The sequence below is a fragment of the Meleagris gallopavo genome, chromosome 2 (assembly GCF_000146605.3).
Source record: "Meleagris gallopavo isolate NT-WF06-2002-E0010 breed Aviagen turkey brand Nicholas breeding stock chromosome 2, Turkey_5.1, whole genome shotgun sequence".
NCBI classification, from domain to species: Eukaryota; Metazoa; Chordata; class Aves; order Galliformes; family Phasianidae; genus Meleagris; species Meleagris gallopavo.
In genome coordinates, this window is record NC_015012.2 from 60,573,279 (window position 1) to 60,592,061 (window position 18,783).

Genomic DNA, 18,783 nt, shown 5'->3' on the forward strand with positions numbered 1-18,783 from the left:
AGGGTGACGGAGCACTGGAACAGGCTGCCCAGGGAGGTTGTGGAGTCTCCTTCTCTGGAGATATTCAAGTCTTGCCTGGACGCCTACCTGTGCGACCTGGTGTAGGGAACCTGCTTTGGCAGGGGGGGTTGGGTCTCGATGATCTCTAGAGGTCCCTTCCAACCCCTACAATTCTGTGATTCTGTGATTCTGTGATTCTGTGATCATCTGCACAGCTAGAGGATAGTTAGCTTTCTTGTGTTGCTAAGTAAGTAAACTGGGCCAGGATTCCTCCAATAAAAACTGAAAGAATGGTTTAGAAAATGAATAATAGCAAGGAACAGTGATCCCCTCCAGTCCTGTCCATAACAACCCCATTCCACAAATATCCTTGGATAATTTAAAAATAATATATGGTGTGATTTTTGGTGAAATATTCTGTTTGATTGTAGATAGGTTATAGGTTGTGGATATAGGTTTTTCCACAGGCTCATCTGGCTCACTGGGCTTGGTATGAACAATATAAATGTAATTAAACTAAATTAGATGTAAGAACCTGGATCATAGAATAGTAGAATATTCCATGTTGAAAGAGATGCATAGGTCCAACTCCTAAAGTCAGGGCAGGGAGGAGGCTCTGCAAATCAAGGACTGAGAAAACATGGTAACAACAAAAACCCTCAAGGAAATGGCAGATAATGATCTGAGGCTTAGTTATTAAAAATAAAATGTATGATCACATTATGTATGATATATTATGATATGTATACATATATAATATAATATGTATATATATGTATAATAGGTATATGTATGTATATATACAATATAATATACATATGTATATATAATGTGTGATCATATTATGATCACATATCTCTGTTCATGGGCGCAGTATATTGTCACTCACTATCAGTGCTAGGTTAAAGACTAAGGACTGCAGCTCAGACAGAACTATCTTGTGCCCCAAGGATATACCCTACGGATGAGGTTCATTACAGGCAGTAAACTGCCTGAGCTATTTAATTGACATGTGCTCTTTTCTGTAGTTAGATAATGATCTGTTGTCCTGAATCAGCCACCTACAGGAAATGAAACAGTTGATTTATCCCTTTGGAGATGGTAACTTGGACAGGGTACTGCAGTGGTCAGGGTGCAAGAGTAGGACATCATACCTTAAGGTTAAATAATTTTTGTGAAAGCACAGTAGCTTTAGAATAGGAGAACATTCTGGTCATGACATTGCACACCTGAGTTGTAGTAACGTTTCCACTCACAGAATGGATAAAATTGGAAGAGAGTTTGAAGGTCCTGTGGTCCATCCCACCTGCTCAAGCAGGGACAGCAGGAGCAAGTTGCCCAGGAACATGTACAGGTGGCTTTTGAAGATGTTAAAGGAAAATGACTCCATAGCTTCCCTGCGTAAGCTGTACCAGTGCTCCATCACCTCCAAAATAAAGAAGTAGTTCCCGATGTTTTCATGGAATCTCTTGTGTTCCAATTTTTGCTCGTTGCCTCGTGTCCTGACACTGAAAAGAGCTTGATTCTATCTTAATTGCATAGTGTCTCAAGATATTTTATAGACATTGATAAGATACCCCCAGAAACTCCTCCAGGCTGAACAGTTCCATCTCTCAGACACTCTTCATAAGAGAAGTGCTCCATCATCTTGGCGGCCATGCTGAACATTTTCCAGTATATCCAGTTCTCTCCTGTACTTGGGACCTCAGAACAGAACTCCATGTGCAACTTCACCAAAGCAGAGGGGAAGGATCACCTCTCTTGACCTGCTGATGATATTTTGCTTAATGCAGACAAGAATACCATTAGCATTCTTAGCAACAAGGACACATTTCTGACTGTTGTTCTTGATGTCTTGATGTCTACCAGGACTCCTAGGTACTTCTATGCAGAGTTATTTTCCAAATAGGTGGCCCAAAGCAGGTACAGGTTTCTGGGGTTGTTACTCCCTAGGTACAGGAATCTGTACTTTTCCTTCTTGAATTTGGTTCACAGCCCAACTCTTTCAACCCATCCAGGTCCCTCTGCAGAACTGTGCTGTCCTCTCGTGAGATAGACACTTGCCTTGTTTTGTGTTGGCTATGTATTTACCTAGAGTGTACTCTTTCCCATTGTCTGTTACTGATTAAAAAATATGAGACAGAAATATTATATAGGTATATAATCTTGATTTTAATGCCATGCATTTTTAATATGGATCAGTCATCCCAGCATTTACAAATCAGGCTGAAGTTTGACATATTCATAAAACAATCAAGCAGATAATTGATTCATAGAAGTTGTGGGCAATTAAGACACATAAAAATGAGAAAGTGAAGAGCAGGTATTTTACTGTGAATACTCCTACAATAAAGTCTGGTAAAACACACAGACATTTTGTTTAGAGATGCATTTTTGTTTCTTTTTTTTTTTGCAGACATTATTATACCTGAAGGAAAATTTATGACCTACCTTCAACAAAAGTAATTTCATTACATAAATTAAGTTCAAATCATAATTTTCATTCAGACTATGCTGTCTTTCAGCTGGTAAACTCCTGGCAGCCTCTGCTAAGAGTCTGCAGTGCTGCTGCCACATTGCTTTTGACTTAACAAAGGAAAATCGTGAATCACTTTTATTTATGATCATGGTTGTGTAGCATCTCCATAGCCGTTGCCTCCATAAATGTTACGAAAGAGAGTACATGTTCTGTGTCTTTTATTTTCTACTATTCATGAAACTGAATGAGAGGAAAGAGAACCACTGGAGTGATCCTGTGAAGTGAAAGAAATCTGGATCACGTTTAAGTGGACAGATAACTCTTTGCAGACCACAATAAATGTTGAATGTTTTACCAGTTCTTGAACTGTGACTTAAAAACTGGTCTTTTAAAGGTTTCTTTTGTTTCACATGTCTTCTCAAAATTAATGTGGATTAGAAATTAAGCAATTTATGATTTTAGTAGATCCTCAATCTACTCTAAAAGGAACAGATTCTTGTTTTATTCAGGACTATATGAATTACCAGCTGTGTTCAACAGTTATATAAATGTTAGCATTTTTTTATAGACTCACTGGCGGTGCTAATTAGAATTTATCTGCTTATTATGTATATTAAGAAGAAGTTACAAGCATGACAGAAACTGTCATGGAACTGAAACCATCTGAATCAGTCATTAACAGATTCATAAATCATAGTTCATGGTCATGCCATAATTCTGTTACAGAATAGAAAACAAAGCTATCTATCTAATTTGTGCTGAATTTATATCTTCAATAACTCTGAAAGTAACAATGCTGCCTTAGGTAATTTAGTTATGTCAGATACAACTGATCATTCTTATTTTCATCTTTTCAGATCAGATATATAACAGCTTACACCTGTGAAAATATTCTTAACATCTACACTTACTAGAACAATGTATACAATATCATCTTATATGTTTTTCCAGCCAGACTCACTTAATAGAAATGAATGGAATTTTACTGTTGACAAATGTATGTTAAGTCAAATTAGTACCTTGTTATATATTAAACATAGGAAACTTGGCTTTGAGAAGGAAGGGCACATTCAGAATTATGATGAATCTTTCATCACACTGTATGATATTATGCATTTCTATTTTGATCCATGCCTTGGTAGGCTTCTATGTCAGTTACAGGCCAAGTGGACTATGTTAGTCAACTGAGTTTGAAAGGTCACAGATATTAAACTTAGATATAATAAATTGAATCACTTTTTAGTTTATAATGGCTAACTGACAAGCACACCTGTATATGTTTTTGATTAAAGCAAGGACCATAGTACTGTGCATCTTTGTTTCTAAAGAAATGGGCCAGTTTTTCCTAAAAGTGTCCATACTGTTTCTGTTGTGTGAAAAAGTTAAGAAGAATTTATTGACCTTGTTTCCTTGTATCTAGGTGACAAAAATGAAGCAAGGCATAGACAGATCTGGGCTCTAGAGTGAAGCAAAATAGTTACCCTCTCCAAAGTACACTGGCAAGCAAGATTTCCTGGGTCAAAGAACATAAGGTAGTCATGACTATCCTCCAGCTTTGTTTATTATCTGGCATAGGCAGATTGTTTCTTTCCTCTTAGGAGTTGTTTTCAGACCATAAATGATGGTTGCTATAAGATGATGGTATCTTCTTTTCCCAAGTAGCAGCAGTTGTTACGGTATAACAACTATGCATATAGCTGACATGAACTTCAATTTATATGCAGCCCAAGACAATTGCTCTTCACTCACTGTGGCCCAGGCAAGCTAAAAGGTTGGACACTCCCACTGTAAAAGCAAATATTCTTCTGGATTAATCCTGTTTGTTGTTTTTCTTTTCCTATCTTCTACCAAAAGCATAGGACAGGAGCGTCAAAGCTACTTTTATCAGATTCTTTGCCGTAATCATATGCAGGGTCATGGTAGAACAGTCCCAGGACTCCTTTGAAGCCCTTTTTAAATACCACTATGTTGAGCTATAGTGTACTGAAAATGTGAGATGGACAAAAAAGTGCCTGCTTGAGAAAAGAAAGTCACGAGGATATTGTGGAAACTGGTAAGTAGAAAACAGTTAACATTAGCTGAAAGGCATTATAATGCCTTTTCTGGAGCTGAACATGTGATCCCATGAGGAGTTATATCTGATTGGTAGATACACGTGTTCGCAGTATGCTTTTGAGACATTCTAAACTAGAAACAATAGTTAAGAGGATGAAAATCTGTAGAACTGTAGGAGGATTCATCTCACATGGGGTGGTTAATATTAATCCTCCCAAGAAGAGGAGGCTCAGGGGAGACTTCATTGCACTCTACAACTTCATGAAAGGAGGTTGTGATGAGGAGGGGTTTGATTTCTTCTTCCAGGCAACAAACAGAAACCGAGGAAATGGCCACAAGTTGTACAAGAGGAGATTTATGTTAGACATAAGGAAGAACTTTTTCCTCTCAGAGAGTGGTCAGGCACTGGAATGGCCTGCCAAGGGAGGTGGTGGAGTTGCTGTCCCTGGGAGTGTTCAAGAGGCACCTGCATGAGGAGCTACAAGATATGGTTTAGTTTGTGGTAGCAAAGGTAATGAGAAGACGGTTGGACTAGATGATCTTGCAGGTCGTTTCCAGCCTTGTGATTCTATGATTCTGTGATTCTATTTAAAATATGTTTCTGCCATTCTATTCTTCCAAGAGAAGGAGATTAACCTCTACATTTAAGTCAAAGCCTCACCTAAGCAAAGCAGCACAAAACTGTTCATCCTTATGTTTTCCAGTGGAATATAGCCCAAAGTACCTTTGGTTTGTGTTGCCACTGGCCACACAGTAGCATGTTTCATGCCATGTGTGCAGCAAGAATGAATGGGGAGACCCAGGGATTCTCAGGACAAGGTCTTATCCAGAAAGAATTGGCTCACTAGTATCACTACTTATGACTTTCAGGAAAAGCCTCCAATCCCTGAAACAAATTTTATCATCTTATAGATGAAAATAGATTAGGTTGAATTTTGTCTACAGTAAAAGGAATCCATGAGCTGTAAAGTATAAAATGATCTTATGCAAGTTACTGAACACACAGAGAAGTGTAATTTCCAGGACGAAAACATAAAAGTGTAAAAGTGTAAAAAAAAACTATGAAATCAGGTTTTCTTTTATTTAGAGACAGAACAAAATGTTTGGCTTAATTTCTGAAGCAGAGGCATGGTTTGCTGTCTTCTGTGAACTAGTGAAGTTTTTGTGTGGTTGTGATGGAGACAGTAATGTAACAGTTTTCTGTCTTGCCCTCAGTCTAGGCATAGTACAAAGAGCAGAACAACTTCCTGAGAAATTGGTTGTGCTTGTGGCTCTGAAGTGTTCCTTCTCGTTCCCCAAAACAACTTTTATGTGATGACTGGGATTTTGAAAACCATGCAGAGCTGACCCAACTCTTCTAAATGTCACAGGAAGTGCTGGAACCCTCTTCTCCTGTGGTTAGCCTGCAACATGTACAGGCTTTGGAAACTCTAAAACAGCAGAGATTTCCACATGAATCGAAAATAAATGCAGTGTCCTGAGAAAAGTTTCAAAAGTTGGACAGATCTTACATGTCAGAGCTGAGTGTCACTTAGAGGCAATAGGTACAATGTCGTGCAACCTCTCTTTTCTCCCCAGGAGCACAGAAGAGCTGGCAGACTCTTTCATACATTGTAGATGAAATCATGACCCATTGACGTTAATGGGAGTCATGCCACTGGCTGAGATGTAGCCAGGGTTTTACCCTCTTTCTGTGTATGTCATCCAAAATTGGAGATGCACTGAGTACTCTCTCCATTTTATTACTCGGAATTCCATATATTGCCTTTGTCCTATTTCATTCTCATCTTTCCAATCTACATTTTTTCTCTGGCTATTGAAATATCCTAAAAGTGTACCACTTTGTATCTCTTTATATTCATATTTTCGTAGTCCATTCCATCTTTTCCTGAAAACAAATTTGTAAGTAAACACACTAATTGCATATCTTAAAGGATATTTTCATTTTTGGTTGTGATTCACCTGAAAAGCTGAGAAGTCCACACAACAGGACTGAAGACAAGTATCTAGAAAGTAATTAGAAAGATTAGAAAGGATGCAAGTACAGACTCAAAATTCTGCTGCAGGGAGAAGGTACATGGATGGATTGGATAGAAATGTGGGAATCAAGCAGTTTTTTCTTTCCAAATAGTATAGTTAAAGAGTGAAACTAAAACATAACGAGGAAGCCCTTTTTTCCTCCAGCATGGTCAGTCTTATTGAGGAGCTAATGTAGAAACAGATGAATTAAAATATGCATTCCTTCTCATTCTTTTATCGTACATTATAATACATCATTATAGAATTCCCTCTGGTGCTTCAGCACAAATAACACATATGATAAATAATTGCCTGGATGAAGGCAGGGGAGTTTCTCTAGACATGCCGAGCTTTTTAGAGATCAAGATTGCCTGCTAAGTTCCAGCTCAGGTGAATAAAAGCCAATTTTAGTCTTCAGAAGTTTTGGTTATTTTTCAAGCACCAATATTTATAGTGCAAATATATACATGAATAAAAGGCAACTGGCCACATGTAAGTGAATGAGTGCAAAGACCTAGCCTCACTCTTGCCAGAGCAAAAATCTGAACCACATCATCAGTTTCTGAGAAATCTTCTATTGCTGCGTATGTCTCATGCCTACTCCTGTTGAAACTAGGGAGGAAACAAAGACTGTTTATTTGTTATTATTGATTTAGTTGGACAGAAATGGTGTTTAACACCTTTATCTTGCTTTAATTTCACAGGCATAATGATAAACAAATCAGGGAAAGTATAATCTACTACAGGCTTCTTTCTTGAGTTGCAAGAGAGGTTGCCTCTGTCTCAAAAGACTATGGAAAAATTGTCAGTCTTCTAAACCACAAAGGCTCTCTTACTTATGGAGTAAGCTGTTGAGACCAAAAATTTCCAGAGGAAGATATGATGAGTTAATATAATCAGTTGTTTTGAAAAATTTTTGAATAATTACATGCAGAAATGATTTAGAAATATTTGCCAATAATTTTTGTGCATTAAACAAAGGTAAAATAATATTTGAATGATACTCAAAATAACTTTACTAAAGTAATAAATGTTTATTGGCGTACATATATATTTATTAGAATACTCTTATCTGAAAATAAATCCCTAAAGTGAAGAAGAGGGAGTTGGAAAAGTTAGGATTAGGAAACATTGAATTGTGTTGGTTGACCGTTTTGAATGAGAATAATCTTTCTATGGGACACCGCAAGTTATTTTGTTTTCTTCCTGGGTATACCATTTGCTATGATCTAAAACAGTAGGGTCAGTGGGATTCCTCAACCGCTTCCTTTTCTGTTGCCTTTATTGTACCAGGGATTTGAAGTGTTAATGATTATTCAACCCTGAAGATGCATTTAGCATGTAGACTGTAGATCAAGGTGCATGTCTCTTTTCCTTCAGAAAAAGAGAGAGAAAGAGAGAGAAAAAAAAAGAGAGAAAGATATTGAAAAAGAGAAGGAAACACTTGTTTGGAAAAACTTGGTGCATTTAAGAACTTTCAATTCTAAGTACTAATCTAATGAAGAAAATTGTAATTACTTGTACTGTTGTGATTATAATCCGTATAATCATAGAATCATTTACATTGTGAAAGATCTTAAAGATCATAAAAAACAATCATCAATGTGACTAAAGTTTGATGGTGCTTTTTATTAATCATTGGTACCTATTCTCACAAGAGAAAGGTATATTTATATTTTCGTTGATCAGGATAAGTTTTTTTGTTTAGTATATCTGCTAAAGATTTACTAGGTATGTCGGGAGACAGTGATTACTCTTTTGGTTCAATGACAAAAAAGAGCCATTTTGTCCTGGGTATTTTCCACAAGCCCTTCTTGTAATATTTCAGAACAGAGTAAAACTTTCACATCTTCAGAAAACTTGTGTCTCTTTACCTTCCCATAGAGTGTTTTAGAGTGACACACCGAGAGTTCCCACTTTAACATTACCTAATAGAAAAAACATGAGTTGGACAACACTGAATCATAGAATTACCAAGGACATAAAAAACCACCAAGATCACCCCCAATTCCAACTGCCCACCTACCACCAACATTTCCACACTAAACCATGTCCCTTAGTACTGTACCTAAATGTTTCTTCAACACCTCCACGGATGGTGACTCAACCACCTCCCTGGGCAGCTCATTCCAGTACCTCACCACTCTTGCAGAAAGGAGTATTTTTCCACAGTGAAAGCTTTCTTATCAAAAAAAGTCATCAAATTAAAGAGATCACTATTTAATAAGAACAGATCTTGCAGTGAACTTGTTTTAGAAAGTCACTGAAGACTCTTAAAAAAATTGAGGTATGTTGGAAGAATGGCAAAAAAATCCATTTGCATATAAGGAAAGTGACAAGGTCTATTTTCCCATAAAAAACAATGAAAGACCAGAAAACAATAATGCTGAGGCACAGCTGTTGCCTGGACTGCTTGCATGGCTTCCTGTCAGAAGCAAAGCAAACCAGTTAGCACATTCTAGCCTTCTGTGTCTTAAGTGAGAGTGACGCTACTTTTTGTAATTAGGTAGGAGAGGAATTGAAAGCAACCAGTGATGGGCTGATTATACTACTTTTACCAAAGGTAGAGAAATTTAAGATATATGTGTGTGGAGTGTACTTTTAGAAATGCTATGTATATAAGTTGCATTCAAAATCTTCTGCAAGGTTAAAAGGATGTTTAGAGTTACAATTTAAAAACAGTGGGATTTAGTGCTACAGGTTTTGGCAAATGAATCACTGCAGTTCCTTCAGCTGATGAATTAATGTAGAACCGACAGACTAACATGTACCATGTGTTTGCTCTGGCAGCAAATGTGGAAAAATCATCTGGAGAAAAATTGTATTATTCAACAGATTTCTTCTTGTGTTTTGTTTTCTGTTTTACCCTTCCTTTAATTGAAATCTCAAAGGTAGGATTTAGTGAATTCTTCTGATTACTACCACATTCATTATGTTGCAAGAAACTAACAGTACTATTTCATGATTTTTTACATATTGGGCTGTGTGATCATAGTAAGTCTCTCAACTACTAGAACTGAACATCACCCTTCTACATCCCATCTTGTGGGTAAATAAAACAGGTGGGTATCAGATCAGAAAATGCACAGCAGTTTTTCTATGGTTTCAAACACATTTGCGGCAGGAATCTTTTGGGCATTAGATTTACAGAAGTTCAAACATACCTGTTTTCAAAATATTTTATGAAATATTATATGTAACATTAGCAAACTCTTTAACTTAGTGTTATGGAGAGAAGAATATGTCAATGTATTTTAAACTCATAGGTTTCCAATTCAGCTGCATAAGTTAGGTGTCTCTATGACTGCAGAAATGAGAAGGACAAAACCTAAATTAAATGCCTAAATGAAATCTGCAAGTACACTGTGTCTTTTTCTTGAAAATACCTGTCAGTTTCTTTTTAAACAAAAATGATGCTGTAAAAGGACAGCTACCTGTTTTTAATAACACTTTGATGTTCTTTTTTTCTTTTTAGACTTCTTCATTTTTCATCCTTAGTTTTCCTTCTTTCCACTTCCTTCCTTCCATTCTTCCTCCTCTCCCTCCCTCCTTCCATTCCACCTTCTCTTATTTCTTCCTTCCAATATAATGAATTGTGAGATGTAAACCCAATACCCCTGGCAACATCAGGTCTCTCTTATCTATAGATTGAGTTACAGAAATACTTTCTACTTCACCGACTGCACCAATTCTTTTTTTGACCACGTCTACATACCGTAGAAGCTACAAGGCTATTCTTGTACATGAGAGTTTAAATTAAACTGAATGTGTCAAAAAACTCCACCTCTCACCAAGTTTTTTGAAGAAGCTAATTTTGTTGTGACATTCTATGAATTTCTACCAATATTGTTATGCAGGAAGTAGATTTCATGACATTAATGCCTTTCAGTCCTAAGATTTTTAACAGATGGTATCTTTTCAAATTCTTATTGTCTTTCCCAATCCTTTTAAAAGGTCTCATTTACAAACAGTAAACAAGTAAGTAGTCTTTTCCATCTGCAGAGTATTTAAAATTTTTTTAGCAGTTGGAAAAGTATGCCATGGAAGGCTGGGTAAAGTGAGGAAAGAAAGTGACCTCTAATGACCATCAGGCAGGCCTGCATTCCATTCCCTTTCTTGTGTTCTCTTTCCTCTAAACCAGCAACTGGCAGCATCCATTGAGACAGTGTTCAGTCACCATTCATTTATTCATTCTGTGTCCTTCTCTTCCCACTCATGTCAGGAGGGATGTTCTGGAAATACCTAACAGAGTGAATGGCTAGAAGTAGATGCTTAGAGAAAGCAAATGAAAAATAAGACAAATACAAAGCAGGCTTTTGTTTCACAACTTCCAACTTCAATCATCTTCAGGCTAGGGTCTCCATCAGAATCTCTACTTGTCTATTTGAAATCCTTGTTGTTCTACTTTATTGAGATAAGAAGAAAGCTGTTGTCAAGTATGGTGGAATAGTCACCTCCTCTGAGGCCATGATCAGAATAATCAACCTCAGAAGGACCAAGAAGTCCTTCTAGACTTTCATTTGCATTGACTTAGGAGCTCAGATTTAGGACAGAAAGGCAAATCAGAATCCAAGAGGGCCTCTGGTTAGCAGAGTCTGAATTGCTCTTGCATAACATCATGGTGTCTGCTTGCGAGCTATCACTGTCAGAAGATGTCTGAAGATATTCATTTCCAAAGGCTGGTTTCAGTCAAATCTTTCACAGCCTTGTAACAATTTTGCTTAATTTAATTTCCTTTTGTTTAATATAATTTCCCTTCTTTTAATCTAATTTCCTATGTTGTGTTTTAATAGAAGATGAAAAGTAAAAAAAAGAAACAATGTCAAGAACAAGGAGAAAAGAGAGAAATACCCACACATGTATCCAGGCTCTTATGATTAAGTAAGTTATAATTTACATATTTGGTATGATTGTGGACAAGCAAATGCCATTTTTTTGCATGTTTTTTCCTGTGCCTCTGTCTGTGCAGTAAGATAGCTCAATACCAATGTCTGTGTTTTACAGGGACATGAAGGAAATTCAAATATCTTGTGCTGTAAATCAGTGGAGCTTTATTCAAAGTAGCAAGTCTCCAACTAAGGAATTGATGTCGCATGGGCATTCTAGAATGAAACAACAACCTCACTAGCGTTTGTGCCCAACTCACTATCTTGTCTGCTCCAGACGGTGCTGGGATATGGTTGATTATATAAAAACAAGAGATTATTTCATTAATGGTAGAAGGGGGAAAAGCATACCAAAGCTAGCCAAAGAAAATCCTGATTTGCTAACACAGTAAGACAGTAGTTATAATGACAAAACACTGCAAGCAAGTAGAGAAACAAAAACATGACAAAACCAAACAACAACAACAACAAAAAGTAACTGTTTTCCTATTTTCCTACTTAGACTTCAAAATAAAGTTAAACATAATAATGCTGTTTAGATATTTAAAACATCTGATTTTAGAATTTTTTTTCTCGGGAACAAGCAAAAAAAAAATAATTTGCGGTCATTAGTTGATTTTTGGCGTTTAAATTTCCCATTCTCTTTGGTTTGTTTAGCCCAAGTGTTGTCATGTGATTAAAACCCCCATTTAAAAATTGTTTGAAGTGGATGCTTGAAAAATTACAAGTATCAGGTGCTGTTTGTTAGACCTTATAGCCTATGACAATAAGGTTTTTGGGAGCACTCAGTGGGATTTTCATCTTTAATTTTAATTTTGTAGCCTGGCCACAACACTGGCCAATTAATTTAGACTCATAAAAATTAAGATCTCTTTTAGTCCTTGGTTAGACTTATTTGGGGAAATCTTATTAAAAACACACTTCCACTGTTGAAATAAAATGTGTTCATCAATTTCTGTATCTTAGACCAGTTTTTTCCTTAGGGAGAAGATAATCTAAAAAATACTATATTCTTACTCACTGGCCTAAGTCTGTTTTCAACAGTTTTATTCTTAGAGAGAGCAAATATACTGCTGTGAAAAAAATTGGCAATAGTAAATATCAATGCTCTGGTGTTCAAGAAATCGTTCTTGTCTCTAACAAGGAGAATGACAATTTAGAATGAAGTTGGAAGGATATGGCTGACTCAGTAATTGAAAGAAGTGTGACTGTACCAGAAGCTACTCATGCTGCCATTTGTAACAAAAATAATTGAGTGAGGAAAAGATTGTCTTGGCATTCAGGTATCTTTCCAATATATATTTTTTTCAAGGAATTCAGTGTAGCTGGTTGCAATATTGAAGGTTCAAAAGGCTGAGATGAGTGGAAAATATAAGGAACTACAGAAATAGCTTCTGAGCATATGTCTATACATGTTCCTGTTGCTAATTTTTTCATGATGTTGCAGATGGAGGGTAACATCTGCAAAACACACAAGAAGCAAAAAAGGCTGGTGCTGATAAGTTCACCCAAGACAATCAAGGATAAGTTATTGCTTTAACAACACAGTCCTAAACGTGGAGCAGGGCAGAATTACATCACCTAAAGAGGAGCATCTGCAAGATTTTTCTTCTCAAAGCACAAATACTAAAGTCATTTCTCCCTGAGTAGAAAGGTTGGTAGTTTTCCTCATGACTTGATGGCTCAGCATCCCTGGCATATCTAGTTGAGTAATGTCCCAGATGTTCTTGAGGAGCATGAAGACACTGTTTATCTGAATAGCTTTTGTGAAAATCTTCGAAATGAGTAGAACCTGTGGGTTTGTCCACTCACAGCAGTCTGCAGCTGGCAGAAGGTCATATGGCAATTTATGACTCTACCCATAATCTTTCATTTGTACAAACTCTGCAATTAATGGGCCATATTCTCAGCACATATCAATCCTCACATTTATATATCTCAATTCATCATCAGAGTCTTGTTGCCAGTGCAGATTTTCTCAATACTTTTGTTCTCATTTCCAAGGGTGAGTGTATTGTTTGCAGTCAAATCTGATACTTCCTACAGTATGTCCTCTTTCGCTACCTATCTGTTGATTTTCCAGCTGAACATTGGATAAAACAAGAAAACCTTACTTGTAAATGGAAGTGAGTAGACTGGAAATGTAAAGAATAGTTGGACTGCAATTAAAGAGCATTTAAACTTGCCCACTGCTATCTAGTCTTACTTTTCTCATTCAGACTGTTTGCCACGTGATCCATACACAAATGGTGAAGAAGAAAAGGGAAGGGAAGAAAAAACTAACTCGAATATTTTATGGAAAGACATTAGGAAATGACATATAGTGAAGTGACATGATGGCCACATAAGCTTTATTAAAGAACCATTAAAAATACACAGAAAAATGTCCCACTAAGAGTCATGGCCCCAGTCAGACTTTGCATACATTCTAAAAATTCTGGAATTCTTTTATTTCTTTAGTTTTTCACTGTAACTACTGCTTGACTTCAGGGCTGATCACCTACATACTTGCTTAAGAATAAGTATCTCAAATTTTTATCTGAAGTGTTGCTTAAAAATGTGTATCCACTTTGTCAATTTTATGCTATTTAGTTAATGCCATAAAGTTCATTTCTTGTCTACCACAACTTCATCATAAGATTTACCAAATCTGGCTTCTCATTTGGAGATCTATTGCCATGGAGAGACCTGTAATATTACCAGTAGGATTTGGCAAAACTTTGAGACCATCCATCATGGTAAATTATTTGATTACGTTTACAGTCAAATATTTCTAAGCACAGCATTCATAGTGCAGAGAGTGGATTAAGATTTTCTATGTTTCTTCCCCTCAGAGAAAATAATAAAAAATAATTTCGATATGGGTAACCTTAAAACTCAAGTATATCAGAACAGAACCTGGTGGTATTACTTCTAAATATGTCTGTCGCCATTCATGTGCTGTTCTTAATACACTTATTAAAGCATTTTTTGAAATCCTTTTACTTGGGAAACTAACAGATCAGCTTGAGTAACCTTGCTATGAAGGTTTATTATAATATTTCTGCCTCCAGCTGTCTACCCTATGCTTATGCCAGAAACTATAAAATGAAACCTTTTATTTTTATTTTTATTTACTTTTTTTAAATTTTCTGGATAAAGTAGTTGAGGCAACTTCATATTTTTCCTAATTTCTTTCTTGACAGTAGGGTGATAACCTCTGGCCCAGCAGCAGACAAACAGCAAGGGGCTGTATGATCCTAAACTAATACAATGCATAAAAATCCCCAGACTTGCAAAAATTGTATAGGTATTTTCCACTAAGCCACTTTCATCTGTTTCACAGAGTGCTTTTTTACCTAGGCAGTTAAACAGTATTTTCTTTTCAGAAATTCCTTGTATAGTGAACTGAGTTTTAAGTTAAAGCAAGCTGTTTGGGGCTTGTTTTGATTGACAAGCACTGGAATAGGCTCCCTGGGGAGGTGGTTGAGTCACCATACCTGAATGTGTTTAAAACCATCTGGATGTGATGTTCAGGAACATGATTTAGTGGAGGATTGTTAGAGTTAGGGTGGTATGGTTAGTTTATGGTTGGACTTGATGATCTTGAAGGTCTTTTCCAATCTGAGCAACTCTATGATTCTACAGAACAGAGAAATCAGCAAAGTATTGAACCTGCCTGAATAGCAGCACTATTTATGAGTGTGATATGAACTCAGGCCAGGGTCTTTCACATTTTGAAAAGTAGAAACAGAAATTCCTCCCTAAAATATGTCCAAAGGACTTCTGATCACTGAATGAAAACAGGTCTTGCTGTAACCTACTTTGTCCAAACCTTATGATTGCTATGAAACTGCACTGCAAAAGAGGTATCAAAGTTACACACAGGCATATCTTACAACAAAAAAAAAAAAAAAGTACTTTTTTACTTCTTTTTTTTTCTTCCTTATTCTTTTTATGCTTTATTTATTTATTTATGATCCAGAAGAAAAACCTTGTTTAGTTTGCCACTTAGAGAATCATTCTTGCCCCTATCTATTTCATCACCCCAGGATCTAAGCTGCTTGAAGAGATAAGGCACAGTGCTATTTGTCAAAACAAAAGAGTAGGAATTTCAGTTTTACAGACAAATTCATTGCAGTTCAGTTGTACTTTTGCATGTGACTGAAGCAGAGGTGGAAGAACTGTTATCATAGGAAAATACTTTAACAATCTGAAGGTAAGCTGCTCCCTGCCTCATGTGGGAAATAAACTCAGGAAAAAATGTTGAACTTACCTGGAACCCCGGTTTTCTGTGAGTGTAAATGTACTTCAATGTGTTAATTCTGTTTTGATCCTCCATAGGCTTTGATTGGCTCAGTATAGAAATGTTAAATTGTAATTGCTTTGTATTCCCAAAGTTACTGTTTATATGACAGGTTGAATCTGTTACAATGCAAATTGAAGGTGAGATTGCAGCTTGAACTAAAGTATGAAGAGTTTATATGTCATTTGCACAATGTTAAAATCTATCCCAACATATATTCTTTGTAATCATTATCTCTCAATCTCCTTTTTCTTTGGTTTCAGTTTGCCTGCACTAATGTCACCAAATGCAGCAAAAAGGAGGCAATTTATTACTCAAACCTGTTCTGAAGAAATGGAGTCTAGTCCAGACGGCAACACTACATGAGATTCATCTCATATAATTTTAGCCATTTAATAGTTATGCAGCAAGTTGAACTAGTTAACTAATAATCGCTATGGAGGGACGGCCATATCTAGAGAATGGATTACCTTCACCTGTGTGTCTACAGTGAATCATTCTCTGTAGGTACCTATCTCTTTCTGTTGATTGCTGAGGAGCCTAGATGACTAGCTTAGATGCTGAACACAAGAAGCATGTTGGTAGCAGGAGCTGGGTAAGATGAATCCCTCCAAATAGTTTTTATCTAGGTAAGACAGGTATGTATCAAGGTATGTTGCATGTAGCCAGCACTTTACACGCAATATGTATAAGAGAGATTGCTTTAAAAAATTGTGAATACAAAGCATGTGATACTATCTTTGAGCCTTCTTTACTTTGGCTAGAGAACAGGGTTCCTCTTATCTGTTCCTTCCCACTATTTAGTATGATTAACCTTGAGCTGCCTTTCTTTTCCCAACCGTCTTTATGAACCATGCAGAATAGGGAATGATATCACTGCTCTTCATTTATGTTTATACAGTGCTCTGCAAGCCACAGAGAGAGACTTAAATACATGTTTAGATCATCAGCAATTAATGTTCAGGACCTCGTGTAGTTTGGTATTGTAGCTGCCAATAAGAAGAAGACAGTCTTTGTCCCAAGAACTTAACAAGTTTCAACAATAGATGCATAAAATTCTCTAGAGTTGACCACGATATTAAAAGGACTGGTTAACGAGCAGATTCATACTATACCCAAAAATAATTTTGACTGTCAGTCTGGTTCAGTTATGGTGACTCAGAGCATAAACAGATAGGAGCAACTCAGTGTTTGAAATGCCTGACTTTTCCATTAGGCTCATTAGACATCTAGCTTATTCCTATTCTGAGGAATTGGGAGGAAACAAACCAACTCCCCTACTCCAGCATGTAATGCTTCTATTCAGCAACAAGCAATATTTTTCCCATTACTTCTGCTGAACTTTTGTCAACCTTTTCTATTTTTCTTCCAGCTAACTCTGATGCTGAACATGGGAAAATTGATTGCTTTGTCAGATCTGAGTATTTCTTCAGGAAAACTTCCTAATGAATGAAAGGATTAAATTTCACAACATCATTTTTTAGGCAGCTAACAAAGATGTCTTTTTCTCTTCTTTTACTTGGAATAGCTTTCTACATAAAAATCACAGAAGAGGGGTTAATTTTTACATAAAAAACTCTTACTTGTAGGCAACCTTTATATGCTTGACAATTTGAAAGAAATATTGAAACATTTGATACACTACACAATTGCCCTTCACTTGAAAATCATTGTAGATCACTCAACTGCCATGTAGTATTTGTGCTGTGATAACCTACTGGATGAAATTAAACAGTCATAAAAGTAATGATTAGGCAAAAGGTTGCTATTTTATCCAGCAGTATAGTTATTGTAATAACAGTCTATCTGAGACATGTGAGACTTTTAAAAAGAAGGGTAAAAAAAGAACTTTAAAGCAGCCAATGTCTGCTTCCACTAAGCTATTAAATCATATCTTATTTCAAACCAAGATACATGTTTAAATTTCCATCCAGTCTTAATCCAGTGGCTTTAAGCTAAGCTACTATCTGCTGCTGAATTGGATCTGCTCTTGAATACAGTTCCACTAATGTTTGTTCTTAACCATGCCAAGCCACTCGGCAGATTCAAGGGCACAGAAGTCCTTCTCCTGCTTTAGGATCATACTCTTTTTATTTTTCTCCTTTCACTGCTAGAGTGGTCTCCTTTAAATAATGCATTATAACTATAATATTATAGGATTACTAATATTGGTATAATAACATCATGCTGTTAAATGATTTGTATTTAAACATCCAGTTAAATACTGTGCTGGTATATATACCCAAAGGATTGGTATTCATCATGTATCTATGTTTTGTTGGGGTTTTAGTTCAGTTCTTAGTGAAGATTGAGACACTGTTAAAGGCTAAGTTTAGGTGATTTGGCTTGATCTCCAGAGATGCCTTTGTTTTTCCATCAACTATACATAAAGTTCATATCATTACATAGCTTAACCAGGATGAATCTAAAGTTAAATGCATTTTCAACTTGTGCTTTGGAATTCCTAAATTTGTTGATGCCAAACTTTGTAAACTCAACAACAACCTTTTTTTCTTTCCTTTTGATTCTTAATTTTCAGATATCAATTGTATCAGATATCAGTTAAAAAAAGAAACAAAAAAAGCAGATGGGTCAGTCACATGTAATATATATATATGTGCAATATCTCACAGTGAGTTTATATCCACAGCCTCCCTCTTTCAACTGCCATGTTTCTGATCCCCGACAGCTTGATCCCACTCCACTGCTGAACATGTTTCATTCCCACCTTCTTTGTAATGGCAGATAGCCCTGACAACAGTTATGGAAGATGCTGGTGTTTTCAGGAGATATAAACAACAGTAGCAACAGCTGTACTGTCTGTGACAGTACTTTGAGCTCCTTTTTCTACTGTACACTACAGCCTCCACTCTTTTCTCTAATCAACATCTGTCATTTCTCATCTGCTTCTCTCCAGTCTCTCAGTGCAGGAAACATACATTAAGAAGTCGGAATTTTTTAAACAGATGGAAGTAGGTTGAACAGAACAGTAGAACAGTAGGACAGCTGAATTTGGGGCTTTGATCTGTGAAAGAGGTTTTTTTTTTTGTTGTGGTGTT